The sequence below is a fragment of the Castor canadensis genome, chromosome 10 (assembly GCF_047511655.1).
Source record: "Castor canadensis chromosome 10, mCasCan1.hap1v2, whole genome shotgun sequence".
NCBI classification, from domain to species: Eukaryota; Metazoa; Chordata; class Mammalia; order Rodentia; family Castoridae; genus Castor; species Castor canadensis.
Window position 1 is genome coordinate 38910579 of NC_133395.1, and position 20946 is coordinate 38931524.

A 20946-nucleotide genomic window follows, 5' to 3' on the forward strand; every position below is an offset into this window, starting at 1 on the left:
TTTATCATGAAGTGGTGTTGGATCTTGTCTAAGGCTTTTTCTGCATCTACTGAGATGATCAAATGCTCTTTATCTTTGCTTTTATTAATGTGCTATATGACATTTATAGATTTATGTATATTGAACCACACCTGTTTCCCTGGGATGAAGCCGACTTAGTCATTGTGAATGATTTTTCTGATCTGTTGTTGGATTCTGTTTGCCATTATTTTATTGAGGATTTTTGCATCAATGTTCATTAATGAGATAGGCCTATAGTTCTCATTTTTGGAGGTGTCTGTCTGGTTTGGGGATGAGTATAATACTGGCTTCATAAAGTGAGTTAGGCAGTTTTAAGGAGGGTTGGTATTAGTTGTTCTTTGAAGATCTGATAGAATTCAGCAGAGAATCCACCCAGTTCTGGACTTTTCTTTTTTGTGAGACTCTATTGCTGCTTCAATTTCATTTTGTGTTGTAGGTATATTCAGGTGATTAATGTCCTCTTGGTTCCATTTTGGATTGTAATAAGTATCTAGAAATCTGTCCATTTATTCAAGATTTTTAAATTTACTATAATAAAAGTTCTCAAAGTTGTCTCTGATGATTTCCTGGATTTCCATGGTGTTTGTTGTTATCTTCTTTTTTGTGTTTCTAATTTTACTGGTTTGGTTTTCTCTCCTCATTTTAGTGTTTGCCAGAGGTCAGTCAATCTTTTTTTTTTTCAAATAACCAACTTTTTTTTCATTGATTCTTTATATTTTTTGTTTTGTTTTGTTTCCACTTCATTGATTTTGACCCTTATTTTTATTATTTCTCTCCTTCTGCTTCTTTTGGGATTTGTTTGTTCTTGTTTTTCTAGGAGTTTGAGATGTAGCATGAGGTCATTGATTTGAGATCTTTTTGACCTTTTAATATACGCACTCATGACTGTAAACTTTCCTCTTAGGACTGCCTTTGCTGTGTTCCATAGGTTCCGGTAGGTCATGTTTTCATTTTCATTAACTTCCAGGAACCTTTCAATTTCCTCTTTTATTTCATCAATAACCCATTGATCATTGAGCAATGTGTTGTTCAGTTTCCAATGGTTTGCATGTTTTTTACTGTTGTTTTTATTGTTGAGTTCTAGTTTTAATGCATTGTGATCAGATAGAATGCATGGTATTATTTCTATTTTTTTATATTTGCTGAGACTTGCTTTGTGCCCTATGATGTGATCAGTTTTGGAGAAGGTTCCATGAGCTGCTGAGAAGAATGTATATCTTACAATAGTTGGATGAAATATTCTGTAGACATCAGCTAGGTCCATTTGATCTATGGTGTGGTTTAGATCTAGGATTGATTTTTTTGTCTGGGTGACCTATCTGTTGGTGAAAGGGCAGTATTAAAGTCTCCCACTACCACTGTGTTAGAGTTTACATATGTTTTTAGGTCCTTCAGAGTATGTTTGATGAAATTGGGTGCATTGACATTGGGTGCATATAAGTTAATAATTGGTATTTCCTTTTGGTGTATTTCCCCTTTTATTAGTATGGAGTGTCCTTCTTTATCTTATTTGATCAATGTAAGTTTGAAGTGTACTTTGTCTGAGATAAGTATTGTTACTTGCCTGTTTTCGGGGGCCATTGGCTTGGTGAATCTTCTTCTAGCCTTTCACCCTCAGCCAGTGCTTGTTTCTGTCAATGACATGGGTCTCTTGTAAGCAACAGACTGTTGGATCTTCCTTTTTAATCCAGTTTACCAAACTGTTTCTTTTGATGGTGGAATTAAGTCTGTTAAAATTCAATGTTAGAATTGATAGGTATGTGGTTATTCCTGTCATTTAGTTGTCTTTGTTGTTTAAGGATTTGATTGTACAGTTAAATCAATGCTACTCTCTACTTTCTTGCCTTTTCTTCTCTTGTGGTTTGGTGGTGGCTGTTCTTTCATGGTTTTGTATGCTTTCATTTTCTATGTGCAGGATTCCTTAAAGAATCTTTTGTAGTGGTGGATTAGTTATCATATATTGTTTTATTTTCTGCTTATCATGGAAGACTTTTATTACTCCCTCTATTTTGAATGATGGTTTTGCTGTGTAGAGTATTCTAGGATACTGTAGTTATTTCATTCAGTGTCCAGAATATGTCACTCCATACTCTTCTTGCTTTTAAGGTTTCCATTGAGAAGTCTGCTGTGATTTTGATGGGTTTACCTTTACATGTTATTTGTTTTTTCTCTCTTACAGCCTTCAATATTCTTTTTCTATTCTCTGTGCTTGTTTTTTTAATGATAATATGTCATGGGGTAGTTTTATTTTGGTCAAGTCTGTTTGGTGTCTTGGAGGCTTCCTGTACCTGAATGGTCATAGTTTTCTCTAGATTTGGGAAATTTTCGGTCATTATTTTGTTGACTATATTATGAATTCTTTCTGCTGGCACCTCTTCTCCTTTTTCAAAACTCATGATTCTCAGATTTGGTCTTTTGATGGAGTCAGTGAGTTCTTGCATATTCCTCTCACAGGTCTTGAGAATTGTTTGACTTACAGTTCTTCAGTTTTTTCCTTTAATTTCCATTTCATCTTCAAGTTCTAAGATTTTGTCTTCTGCTTGTTCTATCTGCTAGAGTGGACTTCCATGGTGTTTTTTATTTCTGTTTCTTTTGTTTCTCTGAGGTTTTCCATATCATGAGTCACTTCCTCTTTGATATTGTCAACTTTTTTCCTTTATTCATTTATCTCTCTATTTATAGTGTTCTCTGTTTCACTTTGTATTCATTTAGGGCTCCTATGAGTTCACGTATTTGTTTCTGTGTTTTCTCATAGTCTTTATTTTTGTTGTCTTGGAATTTCTTGAGTGCCCCCTGTACATTTTGGTTGACCTTGTATCACACCATCTCCATGAAATTCTCAGTGTTTTCTTGCAGGATTTCTTCTTTCAGGTTGTTCTTGTGGGCTTCATTGGGTTTCTTGGGATAGTTTATCTTTGTTTTGTTGGAGTCTGGAACTGGGTATTCATTTTCTTCATTTCCCTCTGAATCCTGTACTAATTTATTTTTGGTGGGAGAATGGTTTCCATCTCTTTTTCATCTTCCCATCATTTCACTTGGTGCTGTTAGTATTCACTTGGTGTAAGTTAGTATTAGCTAACTTATAATATTAAAACTAATGAAATCAAGAAGGAAATACAGGAAAGAAAAAGAAAGAAAAGATAAAAAGAAAAAAAGATAAAAAGAACCAAAGAAATTAATAGAGAGAATGGTGGACTAACAAACAATGAACAAGACAAGCACTTAAAGAGAAAGAGAAAAAAGGGAAAGAGGAAAAAACAAGTAAGAAAAAAATAATTATTCAACCAAAGAAATCTACAGGAAGAGATGCTGGACTAATGGATAATGAAGAAGAAAAACACTTAGAGAGAGAGAAAATAAAATTAAAAAAAAAATTCCAGGTGCAGGAACAATGGAATTTCAGTCTTAGTTGTTCTGGTGTTGCTCCTTCAGCATCCAGTCCTAGTGTTGGTATTTAAGCAGTAGTCCTGTCATAGTCTCTCCAAGTGTTTCAGTTCAGAGATGAGCTTTGTGAGCTGCTATCTGTTCTATTTCATGCAGCAGCTTATCTGCCACCTGCTGTCAGCTGTGCACCCTTGCATGCTCTGTTATTTGAAAGTTGCACAGGGAGCTGCCCCTCTACCCCCTCTGGTGTGCTTGAAGAACCCCGCCCTCTCTGCTGCATGCCCTTTTTACTTCCTTGTTTATTATTCCATTTTTTTTTCTTTTTTTTTGCTTTTGCAGGGCAGGGATTGGTCTGTCTATATGGTTATGCTGGTCTATCCCAGGGGTGGTTGTGCGAATGCTGTGTGCTGTTTACTTGCACACCTGTTGGTCTGTGTCTCTCAAGCAGGTTTGGAGCTAGTGTCTGGCAGTGTGGCAGCCCTCCTGTTTTTTCAATGCAATGTGACATGGAGAGGCTTTGTACCAGCTGGGGGTTCAGGATGTTGGAGTCTTTCTTATTCCTGGTGGGTTTTTTTCTTTATCTTCTGCCAAGTATGGCTCCAGCTTCTCAGGAAGATATTTGATCCATGGAGCTCACGCTGTCTGTTTCCTCCTTCAGGTCACCATCTTGGGTCTCCTAGATTTAAACTTTTAAAAACATAGTTTTAGATGCATCAGTGCATTTTTCTGAGTCTATATACATACATACATACATACATATATATATATAATTTTAGCAATTAGTGCACTAATACTAATAACCAACAATTCCAAATACTTTGGATGCGTGATATTATAGTTATTTCAGTAAAGTTGTAAAAATTGTGTGAGTCTGAAAGGCTTTTACAAGATAATTTAAGACAGTATCCCTGCCATGTAATATGGGAATAATAACAACTGTTTCATTGAGACATTTTAAGAAACATCAGTACAAGTTCACATGTGAAAAAGCAAATGCTGTCAATTAATGATGATTGGAGTGGTATTTTGAAATATTATGACATATTATTCATTGTTGGCAATTTTTGTTGACACATGCCTGTATTCTTTGGAGATGAGCTTCTATGGCTCAACACAACAAATGCAACTATGAAGTAGGATGGTAGCAGTAATCTTTTAACTTCTAAAGAAGTTCTATTTGAATGGGACTTTATGAACATGATGAGTTAAGTTATAAAAACCTAAAGTTACAAAGTTTTACAACTAATTTGTACACATCATTGCATTCTAAATTTTATGTGAATCAAAATTTCAAAAATTGAATATCACTTTAATTTGTATCATCTAACAATTTGAAAACAGATATTCATTAATAAAGATAAATGAATTAAGTGTATTTTAAAGAAATTATGCAAATAAGTTATTTCTCACATATATTATTCTCAAAACTAGTCTATTGTCATAATGTTTTACTTTAAGGCATTTTTGTTGCACTAATTTACAATTTCCTTTTATATGACTACTTTACAATAATATTGGTGGTCGTTGCCAATGTCTACCCTCTGAATTATAGGTAGGAATAAATAATTGCTTTAAATATTAGAAATTTGACTAATTAAAATTCCATCAGATGAAAATGCTGTTTACTGATGATCACATTTTGAATGAAAAATGTAACTTTCTTTTTTATTTTTCTCCCTAATTAGGTAAAATGATCTTTTAAGACAATTTCTACTCCAATAATTAGAAAGTACCAATTATAAAATAAAATTGCATGACCTGCTATCTGATGTCTCTTGCTCAGATATTTCTTGAGTTCCCAGAGTATCAACTAACTATTTTTCAGGTCAACTAATTCTTCTAGAGACATCCACTGTGTGCCTATTAATTTCTAGTCACTCTTAGTTTGGATGAAGAAAAATATAAAAGTCCCTGGCCTGTTGTAGTTTAATGGTATTCAGAATATTATAAACAAACAACCAAGTGAGTATTAAGTAAAAACAGTTTGTGTGATGATTAATTATGGAGAAACATTCAGAAGGAAATGCAATGAGAGATACAAGACCGTGAAAAGTCCTGCCATTTGATGTGTGTACAGTAGGGTTGGCCCAGACAGATAATGTAAATTAGACAAGAAAATTGCTATCTGAACATTCCTCCCTCTGAAAATAGAGAGTTTTTTGAGTTATTTAACCAACCAACATTTGTTGTCATTTTCATTTTCTCCTTATGTTCATTTTATGAGTATTTTAAGCTCAAAGGTTGTCAAACTATGGCTTGCAAGCCAAATGTAGCCTATCAGTTGTTTTGTGTGGTTTATATACCTTACTTTTTTTTTACATTGTAATGACTGAAAATAACAAAAGAAGAATAAAGTTTCATGATGAAATTTTCATTTCTTGAAACACAAATTTCAAAGCCCATAAGTTTTAGTGAGTATCACTCATGAGTTTACCTGCTTTCCATGGCTCCTTTCATTCTATAATGGTGGTGTTCTGGTAACAAAGAAACACTCAAGGTGACTCCCAAAGCCTATGACCTTTTGTTTCTGGTCTAAGAAATACAGTTATAAAAAGAAAATACAACTTCACTGCATATTTCTAGGAAAACTGTGTTGCCAGATGTCACACTCATTTCACACAAATTTAACTTATCAGCAGCTCAAGTGGCCAGTTTTCAAACATCTTTAAAATATCATACCACAGGCAAACACCTGCTTTATCGGTTTATGTGCTTTATAATATTCTTTGAGGTGTGGAGGTCCATCTCAGACTACACAGTCTTTATGCAAGAAACCTACTAATTCTCTTAATGGACAAGGTTGAATCTTCAAAGATGATCCTCAACCAACTGTGTAGGAAAACATTTAACTATATTCAAGTTTTCTTTTCAGTATCAACCTCTTTCCTTTTTCTACTATACTCATCTTTTGTTAGTTAATTCCTTGTTTCAGGTATCTTTATGTGTGTGCATATGTTTGTATGCAAGTAAAATTACTGCACATTTATCATTAGGAATCAAAAAGGAGACACAAAAACTGGTTCATAAAGTCAGTAACATTCACCTGCAATCTTTGAAAAAAATGCCATAAGATCTGTGAAGTAGTGATTTATGGACAGAACACCTAATGGCAAAGAGAGTGTTTAACATAATTACACACAGTGAATATATTGTATACCCAAAAGTGAACCCTGTTTTGGGGACCAATGTATTTAGCTAAATAGTAGTAACTGATGTTCATGCATATCAGAACTATGAAACTAGGAACAGTCTGTGTTTATAGGACATTAGGGTTCACTGCTTGGTATAAAAAATTAGAATTGGAACATCAGCGTTAACGATTGGCGGTCACTGCAATGTCCTATGCATTGGGACAGACCTATGAAGAAACAGCCTTCTTTTGATTTGGTTGTATGAGAATAATGATTCTGAGAAGTACTGCTCTCTTCTTGACACAAAGCAGTCATCGTGCACTTTCCTACATACAGAATGACAGCAGGCTAGCAGAAAGCCATTCTGGCTTTGATTAAGGCATTTATAACAGACTATTTCATTTGAAAGAATAAATCAAGTTAAAAGCTGAGAAGCACTCAAACTGATATTCTTTTGAGAATGAAGTAGAGGAAATAATAAAAATTGCATTATTACATTGTTCTGTTTATCACTTTATTCAGTGGTATCTTTGAACACTAAAAGGAGTAAAAGGAGTCTAGTGAAAGAAGTGACAATATGCTGATGGAATGTCAAATCTACAGGGGCACTGACTGTTACCTGAGATGGTGATTAACTGAATGGACAGGAGAAAGAATTAAAAGCATCTTTCATTTCTATGTGTTTGCATCACCTGCAGTTGACAGCCTCCTTGCAGCCAAAGGTCAATAATTAATTTTGATTAACAGCCAAGTGTCTGGTCAATTAGCCCTATTTGTATGAACAAATAGCCTTATATTCTGTGTGAACTCAAAGCAAATGCACTTAATGTGCTGAAAAAATATAAACCAGTGAAAAGATATAACTATTAACCATAATACAAATATTTAATTTCCCACCATCATTCAGTCACTTTATTAAAGAATGCACATTATAGTATTTTTGTATTCAGTCCTTGTCTTGGATGTTCATATATTTTAAATTAAGAACTTGTTTAACTTTTTGGATAAACTTTGAATATTTTTCTCTTTCTATTCAAAGGACTTAGTCAGATACTTTATCTTGAATTTGTCTTTCTTTACACCATTATCAGTATTGTTGAAAGACAAAAAGGGAAAATGAATTCTATCCATTAAATTAACCCTCTTGACCTGATTTTTATTTTTTTGAAGGGGGTTGAACTGGACAATGCACACTAACAAAGACTTTTAAAGCACAGTTTTCATTTTGCATTTCTATAACTGGATGGCTTTTGAAGAATTTAACTCAGTCATCTTATACATTTAAGAAAATAATTCATTTACAATTCTGTGTCAAAGAAACCTGAAAATTTCCAATTACCCAGTTGAAATAACTTTAAAATGCTGTATAACTCTTTCTGGAGCAAAGAAATATAACAAACGAAACCTTTTTTTCATCTTTGCCCTTTTGAGTTCTTCCTTACTTGATGCTTGCCTCACTAACCCCATTCAGTCACTTTGGTTCTGCTTCAGCACTTTTTCTTTGAACTTGAAGTATATCGTTGGGGATTACTATTTCAAGCTCACCAGTCTGCAGAAGGCTAAAGAAACAACTCACAACCATGAATAGCATCTTGTCAGACAAAGCCCAGTTTGGTTTTCATGCACAGAGAACTGTCTTCTGGAATAGTTGTCCACGTATCATATTGCTAAAGGATATTTTAAGGAGAATCACACTTCCCCAAGTCTTTCAGAGGAGAAACTAAGTTAATTCACACGGTCTGCTTCCTTAACAATGTTTAGAGTTAGAAAAGAAGCAAAAGTGCTAAGGTAAATTCTTGTTTGTAAACTTCCCAGTTAGTCTGTAGACAAGGGACATTCAACTCCCTGGATCCATATTCTTTATCAAAGAATGAAAGGATGCTCTCTCAGGTGAAAAGTGAGTCACCTGTCAGTAAGTTTCCTTTCATAACATCTTTACAATGATGCAAATCTTAATCACTATTTGAGCTATAACCCTTTCTGCTATTTTTCCTGATGATGGTTCAGGATATATTTTATCAGATAAATCAATGCTAACTTCATACAATAATAACAACCTTATTTTGCCTTCTAATAGTCAGTGGATTTGGACCATATCATTATACCTTCTGTTGGTAGTTCAAGAAATGCATAAGAAATTGTGTTATACAGCAAGGGGATTGGATTTTGATCACAGGATAAGGAGAGTACACACAAGGGAAGTATGAGGATAGTTATTTAACCCCCCCCCCAGAAAAAACCATAGCATTTGATGTCTTCAATGCAAAGAAACTAATGCAGAAACTTTAAAGCAACAGAGGCCGATAGGAGAAGGGGACTAGGAACTAGAGAAAAGGTTAGTGCGAGAAGAATCAATTTAGAAAGTAACACATATGTACATGGAAGCAATACTAGGAATCTCCCTATATAGCCATCCTTACCTCATCTAGCAAAAACCCCTGGTCCTCCTTATTAATGCTTATACTCTCTCTTTAACAAAATTAGAGATAAGGGCAAAACAATTTCTGCTTGGAAGCCAGGGGGTGGGGGGAGAGAGGGAGGGGTTGGGGGGAAATGGAAGGGGTGGGGGGAAGGGGGGAGAAATGACCCAAACATTGTATGCACATATGAATAAAGGAAATAAAAAATAAAAGAAAAGAAATTGTGTCATCACAAAATGCCCATAATAATTATATGTTGTTGAGTACTCAATACATAGTTTTTGGTCAGTATCCCAGAGAATGTTAATAATTACATTGTCCACACAAATTCTCCTTTTGTAGACTCACAAGTGGAATTTGTCTGAGTATGTTTTTGTATATGTTTCATGGATATTTGATGTTAATCTTCCAATGTGTGGTTATTCTCTGGCAAAGAAAAAGAGACCCGCCAAGACTAAGTTAAATTACTTCTATGACAGGGACTTTCAGAGAATAAGTAAAAGATTTAGAGATAAGTAGAAGTCACTATCCTGTCACCAAATATGACATTAATGTTAATGTGGACCTTTACTGTGAAATGAGTAAATTTCAATGAATTGTAAACAGCCTTCAGATAGTATATCTCTCTGAGGATGTATGCTCATTTTCCAAAGGTTTATAGCTTTAGATGGAGATTAAAGAGACTTCATATTCTTTGCCAACACTTCTGCAAAGACTTGAATTTTTGTCATGCATTCAGTAATACAAGAACCCAATTGTCATGATACTTATCTTTTTTTTTCCATTCACAAGTGCCCACATTTCCAAAAAAGACTAGAAAAAATTACAATGAATATTATTTGGGTAGTGTTTATTGGGACATTAGGCATTGATAATAACATAAATATCAAGAGCTTGACTCATTTTTGGCAAATGATGTGCTATGAAACACATTCAATTTGCAAATGTCATGCTAGTTAACTGCAAATGTCAAGTGGTATGAATTTATGTTCAATGATCATTTATTAAGAAGATGAAAATACAAAATATACTGATAATAATGCTTTAATAAATGTTACTTGAAATATGAACTCCTTGCTATAAAAGGGTAAATAAGTAGCAATCCTCAATTTAATAAGTTTTAGTTTTGACTTATCTTTTTTTAAATTTTCTTTTTTGTTATGTCACTAGAAACACAAGAAGTTGCCTTAAAAAAATAATGAATTAGAATTTTGACTGTAGAACTAATGCATATTTATGTGAAATTATTTCAAATAAGTTTCACATAAAAATTCAACTTTCACTATTTTCTGACTTTACTATGAAATCCATGAACCATGTTCATTCACCTTAATCTCCTTTCTTCATCCTTCTCCCTCCCACAAGTATCCCCACCCATACTACACCAATTTTACAGTCCTCAGACAACCCCACTCTTATGGCCTTGGTAGGTATAGCATATATGGGTACTCTCTTGGACTGATTCTACTCATTGCCTGAGGTTTTACTTGGCAAATGTTCTATGATCCTTCTATCTCTAAGTTTCTGGGAGTCTTCATAACATCTTCAGCTTCATTGTCACAGCTTCATACATTGCCCTCTTGGGGCTCTCTGTGAGGATTCTGATCCTGCTAAACATTTCCTGGCCTCCCAGGCTTGTTCTTAAAATTTGTGTGGAACTGTCTGTAATTCCTTATATATTGCATTCTATATGCCTGCAAAACCAGCACGACATGTCTGATGCCAAGGTTTGCTGCCTACAGTAGTAGCAATAGCTTAGGACCCCTTTTAACATGGCTGGAGCAGGCTCTGAGTACCTGGATGGCTGCATGCAGAGAAACCCTTTCCTAGGAGGCTCTACTGAACAGTATGCCCTCAAACTCTCCTCTCAAAGCAGACTTTCAAATGAGTTAAAAACCTTTATACAGGTGGGGATTCCAAGATGGCGGCTAGAGGTAGGAAGCAGAAAGCGACCCTCCTATAGTGAAATCTTGGAGAGACACTGGAGATACACTTTGCAGGCATAATCACCGAGAAAAGGCATAACTTTGACTCCTCCACATCTCCAGCCGGTGCAGAGAATCTCCACTTCACGATAAACGGAGAAATGAGGAGGGCCCCTGGGGCCACCAGTGGCTGGCACCCATACGGCTTGGGAAGACGCGGACCAGGTGAGCTTCGCGGTACTGCGGTAGCCCCACAGACAAGTCTGGGTCAGAGCAGCATAGCCCCCTGGACAGACTGACCTCCACCTGGGAAAAAAAGAGAAGCTGAGTAATAAGCAATAAGAACAGTTAAGCCACACTGGAAAGAGGGTGGGGCGCCCTGAGCGCTGAAGATTGGGGGAAGGGAATCCTTCCCGGGACTGTAAATAAACAAGCGGGCCGGAGAGCCTCTGGCGGGAGCAGGGAGCATGCCCAGCAACCAGGAGCGGGGAAGCTTCTGAGAGGAGGGAAGACCCACTTCCCAAGTGAACTGTAAACAAACATGGTGGCCAGCAGGAGCAGCAGCACCACCCAGTAAGCAGGAGCAGGAAAGCTTCTGAAAGTGGCAGTGGGAGGAAAACTTCAGAGGAGGGGGGGAAGACCCACCTCCCAAATGAACTGTAGATAAACATGCAGGCCTGACAATGCGGGGGCAGTGTCACCTTTCCCAGTGCTTGGAAAGGGGAAAGCCTGTAGCAGAGGCTCCTGCACAGGAGAACTCTGAGCAAACAAATCCTGTGGGACCAGGTGAGTGCTAGCTCACCCCAGAGATCTGCATAAATAATGCCGCCAGCTACAGGCTGAGAGCAGCAGGCAGGCGAGCCACAGTTGCAGATACCACTCTCAGAACTGTCTCCAGTTGCTTTTTTTTCTTTTTCTCCCTACCTTTGATGAGAGAACAACCGAATTACACCTGCAAGCCAAAAAACTTACTGAAACTGTATTGCATTTGAACTGGGGACACTTGGTGGGGCTTTTGTGTGTGTGTGTGTGTGTATGTGTGTGTGAGTGTGTAGTTTTGTTCTACTTTATGCATCCCCTTTGATGAGACAACTACAGAACAACATCTGAGGCACCAACTCCAGGACTGGAGATTGAGATGGACACCCAAATTATTAAGACTGAAACTGCATTGCATATAAACTTGGAAGGTTTTTTTTTTTTTAATTTTCTATTTTCCATTTTATTTTAATTCATTTTTATATACAGATATTACTTTCATTTACTTATTTTTTATTTTTTTATCTTTGATTTTCAATCCTCTGTCTCTCTAATATCTGTTCAGCTTACTGTCGATTAGTACACTAACACTCCCTGTTTATACCTTTGAAACTCTCTTGTCTGATACCTTGTTCTGCTTTCTCCCTCTTGTCTGTATATTTGTTTTCCCCTTTTCTTTAACTTCTTGCTTTCCATCTCAGCTCACTCTTCCATTCTAAATATTACCATTGTTATTATTACAAGTTAGAAAATACTTAATTGCACACAGTACAGGGACAGTAACAACACCAAGGACAATGACGGGAAGACAGAAAAAACAGGGAAACCAGTTTCCCCACAGCAAAAATTTAGTACGGGAACCAGAGGGGAATGAAGAGAACAGAAACTCAGATCCAGACTCCAACAAAATGAAGATAAACTATGCCAAAGGAACCAATGAAGCCCACAAGAATAATTTAAAAGAAGACATACTACAAGACTCAATGAGAATTTTATAGAGATGATATTGAATAGGGTCAACCAAAATGTACAGGAGACACTCAAGAAATTCCAAGACAATAAAAATAGAGAATTTGAAAAAGCAAAAGAAGAAATAAAGGAAACCATAGAAGCACTGTATAAACACCAAAGTGAAAGAGAGAACACAATGAATAAATGGATAAATGAACTCAGGACAAAAATAGACAATAAAGAAGAAAACTGCCAGGATATGGAAAACCTCAGAAAAAAGAACGAAACAGAACTGCAAAACAAAACGGAAGGCCAATCCAGCAGAATAGAACAAACAGAAGACAGAATCTCAGAACTTGAAGATGAAATGGTAATTAAAGGAAAAACCAAAGAACTATTAATTAAACAACTCAAGACCTGTGAAAAGAAAATGCAAGAACTCACTGACTCCATCAAAAGACCAAACTTGAGAATCATGGGCATCGAAGAAGGAGAAGAGGTGCAAGCAAAGGGAATGCGTAATATATTCAACAAAATAATAACAGAAAATTTCCCAAATCTAGAGAAAGATATTCCCATACAAATGCAAGAGGCCTCCAGGACACAAAACAGACCAGATCAAAATAGAACTACTCCACGACATATCATCATTAAAACAACAAGCTCAGAAACTAAGGAAAGAATATTGAAGGCTGTAAGAGAGAAAAAACAAGTAATATACAAAAGTAAACCCATCAAAATCACAGCAGACTTCTCAACAGAAACATTAAAAGCAAGAAGAGCGTGGGGTGAGATCTTCCGGGCACTGAATGAAAATAACTTCAACCCCAGGATACTCTACCCAGCAAAGCTATCATTCAAAATAGATGGAGCAATAAAAGTCTTCCATGATAAGCAGAAACGAAAACAATATGTGACCACAAAGCCACCATTACAAAAGATTCTGCAAGGGATCCTGCACACAGAAAGTGACACCCAACTTAACCGTGAAAAGGCAGGCAGCACCAAACCACAGGATAAGAAAAAGCAAGACAGTAGAGAGTAACACCAAGTTAGGTACACACAGTCAAACCTTCAAACAACTAAGACAACTAAAAGACAGGAATCACCACATACCTATCAGTACTAACGCTTAATGTTAATGGACTTAATTCACCCATCAAAAGACACCATTTGACAAAATGGATTAAAAAAGAAGATCCAACAATTTGTTGCTTACAGGAGACTCATCTCACCGACAGAAATAAGCATATGCTTAGGATGAAAGGCTGGAAGAAGATTTACCAAGCCAATGGCCCCCGAAAACAAGCAGGAGTAGCAATACTTATCTCTGACAAAGTAGACTTCAAACCTACATTGATCAAACGAGATAAAGAAGGACATTCCATACTAATAAAAGGGGAAATAGACCAAAAGGAAATGATAATCATCAATCTGTACGCACCCAATGTCAACGCACCCAATTTCATCAAACATACCCTGAAAGACCTAAAAGCATATATAAATGCCAACACAGTGGTTGTGGGAGACATTAACACTCCATTATCATCAATAGATAGGTCATCCTAACAAAAACTCAATAAAGAAATCCAAGATCTAAAATATGCAATAGATCAAGTGGACCTAGTAGATGTCTACAGAACATTTCATCCAACCTCTACACAATATACATTCTTCTCAGCAGCCCATGGAACCTTCTCCAAAATAGATCATATCCTAGGGTACAAAGCAAGCCTCAACAAGTATAAGAAAATAGAAATAATACTGTGCATACTATCTGACCACAATGCAGTAAAAGTAGAACTCAACAACGAAAGTAAAGACAAAAAACATGCAAATAGCTGGAAACTAAAACTCATCACTTAATGAAGAATGGATCATCAATGCAATAAAAGAGGAAATTAAAAAGTTCCTGGAAGTCAATGAAAATGAAAACACAACCTACCGGAACCTATGGGACACAGCTAAGGCAGTCTTGAGAGGAAAGTTTATAGCCATGAGTACATATATTAAAAAGATTGAAAGATCCCAAATCAATGACCTAATGATACATCTCAAACTCCTAGAAAAACAAGAACAAGCAAATCCCAAAACAAATGGAGAGAAATAATAAAAATAAGAGCTGAAATCAATGAAATAGAAACCATAAAAACCATACAAAGAATTAATGAAACAAAAAGTTGGTTCTTTGAAAAAATAAACAAGATTGATAGACCCCTGGCAAACCTGACTAAAATGAGGAGAGAAAAAACCCAAATTAGTAGAATTAGGAATGCAAAAGGGGAGATAACAACAAACACCATGGAAGTCCAGGAAATCATCAGAGTCTACTTTGAGAACCTATATTCAAATAAATTTGAAAATCTAAAAGAAATGGACAGATTTCTAGATACATATGATCATCCAAAACTGAACCAAGAGGAAATTAATCACCTGAATAGACCTATAACACAAAATGAAATTGAAGCAGCAATCAAGAGTCTCCCCAAAAAGAAAAGTCCAGGACCTGATGGATTCTCTGCTGAATTCTATCAGACCTTTAAAGAAGAACTGATATCAACCCTCCTTAAACTGTTCCATGAAATAGAAAGGGAAGGAAAACTGCCAAACACATTTTATGAAGCCAGTATTACACTTATCCCAAAACCAGGCAAAGACACCTCCAAAAAGGAGAACTATAGGCCAATCTCCTTAATGAACATTGATGCAAAAATCCTCAACAAAATAATGGCAAACCGAATTCAGCAACACATCAAAAAGATTATTCACCATGACCAAGTAGACTTCATCCCAGGGATGCAGATGTGGTTCAACATACGAAAATCAATAAATGTAATAAACCACATTAACAGAAGCAAAGACAAAAACCACTTGATCATCTCAATAGATGCAGAAAAAGCCTTTGATAAGATCCAACACCATTTTATGATAAAAGCACTAAGAAAACTAGGAATAGAAGGAAAGTTCCTCAACATTATAAAAGCTATATATGACAAACCTACAGCCAGCATTATACTTAATGGAGAAAAATTAAAACCATTCCCTCTAAAATCAGGAACCAGACAAGGATGCCCACTATCTCCACTCCTATTCAACATAGTACTGGAATTCCTAGCCAGAGCAATTAGGCAAGAAGAAGGAATAAAAGGAATACAAATAGGTAAAGAAACTGTCAAAATATCCCTATTTGCAGATGACATGATCCTATACCTTAAAGACCCAAAAAACTCTACTCAGAAGCTTCTAGACATCATCAATAGCTATAGAAAGGTAGCAGGATATAAAATCAACATAGAAAAATCGTTAGCATTTCTATACACTAACAATAAGCAAACAGAAAAAGAATGTATGAAAACAATTCCATTTACAATAGCCTCAAAAAAAATCAAATACCTAGGTGTAAACCTAACAAAAGATGTGAAAGACCTCTACAAGGAAAACTATACACTTCTGAAGAAAGAGATTGAGGAAGACTATAGAAAGTGGAGAGCTCTCCCATGCTCATGGATTGGTAGAATCAACATAGTAAAAATGTCAATACTCCCCAAAGTAATCTACATGTTTAATGCAATTCCCATCAAAATTCCAATGACATTCATTAAAGAGATTGAAAAAACTACTGTTAAATTTATATGGAAACACAAGAGGCCACGAATAGCCAAGGCAATACTCAGTCAAAAGAACAATGCAGGAGGTATCACAATACCTGACTTCAAACTATATTACAAAGCAATAACAATAAAAACAGCATGGTACTGGCACAAAAACAGACATGAAGACCAGTGGAACAGAATAGAGGATCCAGATATGAAGCCACACAACTATAACCAACTTGTCTTTGACATAGGAGCTAAAAATATACGATGGAGAAATAGCAGCCTCTTCAATAAAAACTGCTGGGAAAACTGGTTAGCAGTCTGCAAAAAACTGAAACTAGATCCATGTATATCACCCTATACCAAGATTAACTCAAAATGGATCAAGGATCTTAATATCAGACCCCAAACTCTTAAGTTGATACAAGAAAGGGTAGGAAATACTCTGGAGTTAGTAGGTATAGGTAAGAACTTTCTCAATGAAACCCCAGCAGCACAGCAACTAAGAGATAGCATAGATAAATGGGACCTCATAAAACTAAAAAGCTTCTGTTCATCAAAAGAAATGGTCTCTAAACTGAAGAGAACACCCACAGAGTGGGAGAAAATATTTGCCAACTATACATCAGACAAAGGACTGATAACCAGAATATACAGGGAACTTAAAAAACTAAATTCTCCCAAAACTAATGAACCAATAAAGAAATGGGCATGTGAACTAAACAGAACTTTCTCAAAAGAAGAAATTCAAATGGCCAGAAAACACATGAAAAAATGCTCACTATCTCTAGCAATAAAGGAAATGCAAATTAAAACCACGCTAAGATTCCACCTCACCCCTGTTAGAATAGCCATCATCAGCAACACCACCAACAACAGGTGTTGGTGAGGATGTGGGGAAAAAGGAACCCTCTTACACTGTTGGTGGGAATGTAGACTAGTACAACCACTCTGGAAAAAAATTTGGAGGCTACTTAAAAAGCTGGACATCGATCTACCATTTGATCCAGCAATACCACTCTTGGGGATATACCCAAAAGACTGTTACTCCAGAGGCACCTGCACATCCATGTTTATTGCGGCACTATTCACAATAGCCAAGTTATGGAAACAGCCAAGATTCCCCACCACTGACGAATGGATTAAGAAAATGTGGTATCTATACACAATGGAATTTTATGCAGCCATGAAGAAGAACGAAATGTTATCATTCGCTGGCAAATGGATGGAATTGGAGAACATCATTCTGAGTGAGGTTAGCCTGGCTCAAAAAACCAAAAATCGTATGTTCTCCCTCATATGTGGACATTAGATCAAGGGCAAACACAACAAGGAGATTGGACTATGAGCACATGATAAAAGCGAGAGCACACAAGGGAGGGGTGAGGATAGGTAAGACACCTAAAAAACTAGCTAGCATTTGTTGCCCTTAATGCAGAGAAACTAAAGCAGATACCTTAAAGCAACTGAGGCCAATAGGAAAAGGGGAACAGGTACTAGAGAAAAGGTGAGATCAAAAAGAATTAACCTAGAAGGTAACACCCACGCACAGGAAATCAATGTGAGTCAATGCCCTGTATAGCTATCCTTATCTCAACCAGCAAAACCCCTTGTTCTTTCCTATTATTGCTTATACTCTCTTTAAACAAAATTAGAAATAAAGGCAAAATAGTTTCTGCTGGGTATTGAGGAGGGGGAGAGGGAGGGGGCAGGGTGGGTGGTAAGGGAGGGGATGGGGGCAGGGGGGAGAAATGAACCAAGCCTTGTATGCACATATGAATAATAAAAGAAAAATGAAAAAAAAAAAAACCTTTATACAGAGTGAATCCATTGCTTGGTTATTATGAAATTGTGCTGCTATAAACATGGGTGTGCAGGTACCTCTACTGTATGATGATTTATAGTTTTTCAGATATGTACCCAGAACAGAAGTACTTTAGCAGGATCATATGATAGTTTTATTTTAAATTTTTTAAGGAATGTCCGTATTGATTTCTTAGTGATTGCACTAGTGTACATTCCCAATAGCAATGTATAAGGCTCCCTTTTCCCCCTCATTCTTTGCATCTCATGTGTTGAGTCTAGAACTAAAAAATAAAAAAAGAAAGAAAATGAATTGGATGAAAAAGGGGCATCTGTTTGGGATAGAAGTGAGCAAGATGAGGAAGCTTTAAAGCAGGTAATATCTGGGGGATGAGTACGATTGAAGTACTTTATTTTTCTAGAGTGATATAAGTATATAAGGAGTTACATGTTTAACCTGTGTGCATAAATTCAGTTTACAAAAGATAATATATAAGTAAGTACACATTTAACCCATTCTTTAAAAACTTCTATGAAATCTAGGATAAATTTGTTGAAATTAGATTTCCTGGACAATGTTAGAAGTCTATGGTTAAAGAATATTGACAAAGTGGGAAGAAACTACAAAATGAGAACTAAAGGTATGTTAGACAGGACAGCCAATTGAATTGTCTTCAAATATGATTTGTAGAAGGTGATACGTGCTTCATTCCCTTGCACTTTTCTATTATATCCTGATAGTCCAGCCAATAATACAATTAAATACTGTTCCTCTTCAGGAAATCTTCACTAAAATGTGTACTTCTTTGCGCTACTAGTTTAATAAAACATTACTTAAAAATGAATCCATTATTACTGCCTAAAATTTACAGTAAGAAACTTAAAAATGATGATTAGATGACACAAAGCAGATGGCAATGCCTTAACCACATGTGTGTTGTCAGGTTCAAGGACCACTCCATCGTCTTCAAGAGGAGTTCTAACCTTCTCTCCTTTCATACAACACTGGAGTACATTACATACATCCATGAAAATCAAATATTAAAACCCAGTAAATTTTTTAAACACAGTGGCTGTGGGATTATGAAGTAAGAAAACGTGTGAATTGATTTAAACACATTGTATGCATGTATGGACATATCACCAACAAAGCTCTTTGTACATGAAAATAACACTAATAAAAATTTTGCTGAGAAACACAACTTTACTTCCTTGAGCCTGCCACAGTTACAACTGGCCAATTCCTGAGAAGCCCACAAGGCATTTTCCCGATGCATAGTACTTGGATCCTCTCTTCTTTTTAATGGTGCTAACCTTTAATAGTAATGTCGTTGGCCCTAACTTTAAACTTGCTCCTGTAAACATCAAGCTCCCAATCCTGTTCTGCTTTTCACTCCCAACTCTCACTATAAACTTGGCTAAAGGTAGCCTGAAATACCCATGCCATAGTTTAAATGCATTGCTGCCTTGGAATGTCTTCCACCAAATGAATCTGCCACTTTTATACTTAGCCTCTCACAAAGTCTTATGGTATAGACAAAATGTAAAGAAGTTCTCTGCCAGAATGTAACATGAATGACCTCTAGTCCAATTCTAATTGGAGTTCTTATTCCCATCTGAAAGCGCAGGGACACCTTTACGCTGCATGTTCCTATTAGGATTCTGTTGTTCTGAGCTCCCACCAAACTCACCCATTAACCTCTGCTTATAGCACTGTAAGCTTTCTCTAACGTGCTACTCCAAATTTCTTCTACAAACCAGTTTCAAAGACTTAAGAACTCTATGTTCAGGTTTAGTCCAAGCAACAGACCCACTCCTCTGGTAACAATTTTCTTTGTTAGTAAGACTTTCTGTTGCTGTGACAAAATACCTGATAGCAAAAGAAATAAAAAGAGGAAAGATTTATTTTGGTTTGTGATTTCAACGTTCCATTAAATGGTTGACTGACTCCATTGTTTTTGGGTGGTGGTGAGACAGAACTTCCTGCGGGGAGAGGGGAGAGAAGCAAAGCTGGTCATCACCTCATGGTGGCCAGGAAGCAGACAAAGTTCATTAGCACATTTTCTATTTAAGGTTTTTATTTTTCTTCTTGATTTATACAGTTTTTATAACAAAGACATACATGCTTTTTCATTTTTTTTTTGCTTATGTTCTCAGTATTTGAGGATTTTATTTAATTTTCTAGTTCTTTATTTTAATGTAAATATAATTTTATATAGTTGGTAGTCATATACTTATTAATGTTTAATTTATAACTTCTGAGCTTATAGTTTTCTTTCATGAACTCTTATGCAAAGGTCAAATAAGGACGAAAAAATGATTGCTTACATTTTTATCTTTTTATATTCAAGGTTTTATTAGACTGTGACTGCATAGCTGATAGGTTACTCCTTTGCTCGATGAATGTATGTGGAGCTCTGAATAAAGAACCCAAAACTTAATCAAGTTCTGTGGCCCTAGCAGTTATGTTCACATAATTACACAGTGGTTCATCTGTGTAATGCATTCTAGAATCAGTACTCAGGTGTTTATTTTTCTCAAAAGAATAATAAGTTATCTTAATTTTTGCATAATAAATGTTTTTCTTTGGATATGTACAGCCACTTTTACTATATTAAGATGCCCAAATACATTAAAATTGTTTTCTGGCTTTCTTTTCAGATTAATTAAAGTAATTTTTTCCTTCAGTGATTAAAAAAATTCTACAAGTATGTAATACTTATAATATCTTCATGATATTTTTCCATGAATATTCTTTGTTTGAGAGAATGTCTGCCTTTTAATAATTTATTTCCTGGTATTTTAAATTTAACATTTTAGGCTAATGCTTATTTAATTATATAACTAACTTTTAAAGTATCATTATTATATTAATTATTATTACATAATATAATAATTTTTATTGTAAGTCATATCATTCAAAATAGGTGTAGTTTGTATCATTCATTCATTCAAC

The 20946-nt window shown here is 35.8% G+C and overlaps 1 protein-coding gene and 1 non-coding gene across 4 annotated transcripts in view; one reads left to right on the forward strand and one right to left on the reverse strand.

Moving 5' to 3' along the window:
* The window catches only part of Klhl1 (kelch like family member 1), a 411513-nt gene that overhangs the window by 290332 nt on the left and 100235 nt on the right, over positions 1 to 20946 (forward strand). The gene's annotated exons all lie outside the window — the stretch shown is intronic.
* Positions 18872 to 18996, reverse strand: LOC141413247 (U6atac minor spliceosomal RNA). The gene has a single exon (XR_012438043.1). It is a non-coding gene; the product is annotated as a U6atac minor spliceosomal RNA (small nuclear RNA).